The sequence below is a fragment of the Oncorhynchus tshawytscha genome, linkage group LG08 (genome assembly GCF_018296145.1).
Source record: "Oncorhynchus tshawytscha isolate Ot180627B linkage group LG08, Otsh_v2.0, whole genome shotgun sequence".
NCBI lineage: Eukaryota > Metazoa > Chordata > Actinopteri > Salmoniformes > Salmonidae > Oncorhynchus > Oncorhynchus tshawytscha.
Genome location: NC_056436.1, coordinates 49,887,363 through 49,892,889, shown reverse-complemented (window position 1 = coordinate 49,892,889; position 5,527 = coordinate 49,887,363).

Genomic DNA, 5,527 nt, shown 5'->3' with positions numbered 1-5,527 from the left:
CAAAACAGTAGAGACAAAAAAAAAAGAGTGACTTCCTGTTTGACAGAGTGGAGCAGAGACTGAGAGGAAGACACGTGACCACACAGGAAGTGGAGAAGCAAACGTCTGTAGGCGCTTTGGTTTGGGTTTGACAGAGAAACTCAACATTGCTTGTGTTTTCTTTTCTTCCTTTTCATTATCTTAATAACCTTGGGTGCCAGGCTTTTCTTCCTTTTCATTATCTTAATAACCTTGGGTGCCAGGCTTTTCTTCCTTTTCATTATCTTAATAACCTTGGGTGCCAGGCTTTTCTTCCTTTTCATTATCTTAATAACCTTGGGTGCCAGGCTTTTCTTCCTTTTCATTATCTTAATAACCTTGGGTGCCAGGCTTTTCTTCCTTTTCATTATCTTAATAACCTTGGGTGCCAGGCTTTTCTTCCTTTTCATTATCTTAATAACCTTGGGTGCCAGGCTTTTCTTCCTTTTCATTATCTTAATAACCTTGGGTGCCAGGCTTTTTTCCACGTACATTTGCCGGTGAAAGTGCCGATTCATCTCTTAAGTTCACCAAACTAATGGTTGAGATCAGTGGATGCTGGTGAGAGGTGCTATTGGAGGATGGGCTCATTGTAATGGCTGGAATGGAGTACATGGAACAGAGTCAAACATCTGGTTCGACACGGTTTGATACCGTTCCATTTATGCCACTCCAGCCATTACAAGGAGACTGTCCACTTATAGTTCCGCCCACCAGCCTCCACTGGTTGATATAGTCAGAAAAAGTAATGGTACTAATCCAATTTGTCTAAAATAGGGGATAGCTAACATAAAATAGGGGTTAAGCCACGGAACAAGAGTAGCCAGCAGTTAAAGATGACAATTTTCTGTGTCGGTAGGCCTACTCTCTCTGGGGTGGAAAGGTAGGCTTTTTTAACTTTTTCGAAAGTACCATGCTCAGATTCCTGATGTCTCAGATTTAATTATTTGCAAACAGGGACAGTTTTGTATCAAACAACACACACTGATTTGGCATTGGAGAAATCTGATAAGATGAACACATAGGGTTACGCAACCCTGCTAGCCTATATACAGTGGGGCAAAAAAGTATTTAGTCAGCTACCAATTGTGCAAGTTCTCCCACTTAAAAAGATGAGAGGCCTGTAATTTTCCTCATAGGTACACTTCAACTATGACAAACAAAATGAGAAAAAAAATCCAGAAAATCACATTGTAGGATTTTTATGAATTTATTTGCAAATTATGGTGGAAAATAAGTATTTATCAGGTATCCTAGTGATTAGAGCATTGGTCCAGTAACCAGAAGGTTGGTGAATCGAATCCCCGAACTGACAAGGTAAAAATGTGTCGTTCTGCCCCTGAACAAGGCATTTAACCCACTGTTCCTAGGCCATCGTTGTAAATAAGAATTTATTCTTAACTGACTTGGCTAGGGTCAGTTTGTTATATCTGGAGTACTTCTCCTGTCCTATTCGGTGTCCTGTGTGAATTTAAGTATGCTCTCTAATTCTCTCTCTCTCGGAGGAGGAGGACCTGAGCCCTAGGACCATGCCTCAGGACTACCTGACATGATGACTCCTTGCTGTCCCCAGTTCACCTGGCCGTGCTGCTGCCCCAGTTTCAACTGTTCTGCCTGTTATTATTATTATTTGACCATGCTGGTCATTTATGAACATTTGAACATCTTGGCCATGTTCTGTTATAATCTCCACCCGGGACAGCCGACATAGCCTGGTTCCTCTCTAGGTTTCTTCCTAGGTTTTGGCCTTTCTAGGGAGTTTTTCCTAGCCACCGTGCTTCTACACCTGCATTGCTTGCTGTTTGGGGTTTTGGGCTGTGTTTCTGTACAGCACTTTGAGATATCAGCTGATGTACGAAGGGCTATATAAATACATTTGATTTGTTTTTGATTTAGTTAAATATAAATTAATGGAACACTAGTCACTTTAATAATGTTTACACACTGATTTACTCATCTCATATTTATATACTGTATCCTATTCTACTATATTTTAGTCAATGCCACTCTGACATTGCGCTATCTAATATTTATATATTTCTTCATTCTTTTACTTTTACATGTGTGTATTATTGTGAATCGTTTTTAGATACTACTGCACTGTTAGATACTACTGCACTGTTAGATACTACTGCACTGTTAGATACTACTGCAGATACTACTGCACTGTTAGATACTACTGCACTGTTAGATACTACTGCACTGTTAGATACTACTGCACTGTTAGATACTACTGCACTGTTGGATACTACTGCACTGTTGGATATAGGAACACAAGCGTTTTGCTACACCCACAATAACATCTGCTAATTATGTCTATGTGACCAATAACATTTGATTTGATAGGGCTATCTGTGTCCGTTCTTAGCCTGTAATTTCTGACACTTGTGTGGTATTAATTGTATGAAATGTTTATAAAAGGCCATTTTTCTCAAACCTGCAATTACGATGATAGATTCATGTAATAATTTTACTATAAAGGAGAGAGAGATTCTTGCAATGCTTTTACTATAAAAGAGATTGTTCCATCCCTACTCTTGTCCACGGTGGTCTGTGAACCCACAACCTTCTGGCCCGCAGCCCTGAACAACATTTCTGCAATGCCACGTAGCCTACTACACAGGACCAGGAACAGTTTCTAAAACTGACTCTGGCCTGTCCAAGAACTAAGGGTAAACGGTAGACATGTTCTCTGCTATGCATTTTGTTTTAATTATTGTTTTGCGTATAGGGGAGGGTCATTTTTTTTGTTTTCAAGCATTCAGGGTGGATTCAGGTCAAATATATTTTGCTGAAGGGAGGGCCATTCATTTTAATTGCGTACAGGTCTGATTTTCTCCATGTATCCCTTATTATCAAAGAAAGTTCACTCCCTAAAGGTGTGCAGTAATTTAACCATTTATTTTCTGAAAATTATTTCTCACATATATAAAAGATACGTTCCTTATGTTTCCAAAATATTACCGCAAGTGATGCGTTTTAACGTTCAGAACAAGCATCGGGGCTCTTCACAAAACTCCCCAGAATACACTCAAAAGGCACTGACGGGCAGTAGTGTCTATGAATGGGTTAAACGAGTTCATTCCTCCCTCATTCTGTCTATATTTACCTCTTGCGAAAAAGAAGGCAGATCCACCAGAGTGCGAGAAATGAATCATATTTTGCATGTAAAAGGAGTAGTGGAGGTTTTCTTCCTCTTAACCCTAACATACTGAAATATAGTACTGGGCAGGAGTAAAACCCAACCCTGGCTTGAAAGCTGCCATCCCTTTTGGCATTCACTCCTCCACATCCTATCTGCTATGAGTGCTCATCATTAGAGTTTTCAAAGTGCTATTCACTTGTTGTTGGGCACTGTTACTAGTCATGCCAGTCATATGAACTGCTGGCCAGAAGAAGATGAGTTCCACCTTTTATTGTGATTTCTGTCTAGAGGTGCTAGTTAAGGTTGTGTCTGATAGAGGTGCTAGTTGAGGCTGTGTCTGATAGAGGTGCTAGTTGAGGCTGTGTCTGATAGAGGTGCTAGTTGAGGCTGTGTCTGATAGAGGTGCTAGTTAAGGTTGTGTCTGATAGAGGTGCTAGTTGAGGTTGTGTCTGATAGAGGTGCTAGTTAAGGTTGTGTCTGATAGAGGTGCTAGTTAAGGTTGTGTCTGATAGAGGTGCTAGTTAAGGTTGTGTCTGATAGAGATGCTAGTTAAGGTTGTGTCTGATAGAGGTGCTAGTTGAGGCTGCGTCTGATAGAGGTGCTAGTTGAGGTTGTGTCTGATAGAGATGCTAGTTAAGGTTGTGTCTGATAGAGGTGCTAGTTGAGGCTGTGTCTGATAGAGGTGCTAGTTGAGGCTGTGTCTGATAGAGGTGATAGTTGAGGCTGTGTCTGATAGAGGTGCTAGTTGAGGATTCGAGCACTGAGCCAGCTTTACAAAAATACCCAAAGTATTTCTATCAGAGCAGACCTGAACCCTGGAAGTGAAAGCGAACAAGAGATGACACATTTAGAAACTGAAGCTGATGTGCAGGTGTAAATCCCTGTCACAGGAGAAAGACACAGCCTGCCCGACCAGAAACACGTCCATGTTGATCCTCGTTAAGGTATACAGAGTGGTCTGTCAAATCACGCATTTCCCTGTGGATTCTAGTTCTAGTATTTTCTTGATTGTCCATCGGTTGATTTTCTTGGTTGTTATTGGCTCAAGGTAGAAATTGTCCTTGATTTAGGACCAGATTACCCTGCCCCTTCAATCCTAACTTGAACCATTAGGGGGATAGAACACATTGATACCTGCTTCAGTGGTTAGGGACACTCCCTGACCCTGCAACTCAAGGGCAACTTTTACTTTGAGCCAATAACTACCAATAAAAACAACTAATGGATGATAAAGAAAATACTAGAAATAGAATCCACCGGAAAATGCGTATACATTTACCTTTGTATTTTGGACAAAACAAGCATTTGTAGGCCTATGTGGAAATAGACATAAAAGGAAGTAGATATGTGTTAAATGTAGCCTATTATTTTGGAGGGTTGGCAAACGACATGACTAGAGGATGCCCTAGTTGAGTTTCCGAAGGTTGGCAACAAGTTTGAGGTTTTGCGTGTTTGTACAAACGTTTGAGGGACAAAAGCATAAATGAACAATATTCAGCATAAGACATACTGGTTTCATTGAAAGAATAAACAGTAGCAATCCAAGAGGATGTACAGTATACACAACAGTATACACTTCATTTAGGGACAATGTGAAAGTTAAGATATAGTACATTTACTAGAACTGTGTTCAGGTCCTAGGAAAATATTTGCCTTATACAGAGACAATGAGCTCATATTTTCAACATCAATTAGTAATGGCATTGTTCCTCTTTTTCCAGTGGCCATAGCCACAGACCCAACCATTTCAAACACACAGAGAGTTAAATGGACAGTCATCTAACCAACAACAATGGAAATACAGCACAGCCAAGCCATCTTTCTCTTCTTACGAAAACTTGTTTTCTTATGCGGGAGGGATGCAAGTCGAATAAATGCATGCAGCAGGGCGGACGTCTTCGTAAAAGCCACATTCACACCTTCTTGCAGCTCTTGATAGGTCTGTTGCCAAGCAACAGCCCCCATCTCGCTGGCACCAGTTCTTCACATGTGGTAAAGCTAGACAAACCTCAAGAGCTGTTCAGATGGTTGGATGGGGGGGTGAGACTCATATCAGACAGTGACAATGGCTGCTTTTAGAGACACTGATTAACACAGCATGTGATGATGACCCCAATTATCTGTCCTTCACAAAGTGCTAACAGGCACAGATTACAATACAACACTCACCCTGTCATCGTGTTCATCTTGTAATGTAGGGTTTTATATTGAGTTTGTTTTGGTTAAACATATGGAATCATGTATATTGAGTTTGTTTTGGCTTTTTCTGCAGGGACAAAGTACAGTATGCTTGATATGCATTTAAATCATTCTACACAAAGTAAGTAGTGAACAACAGGTCAGTTAACAAAATGGTACTCAAAC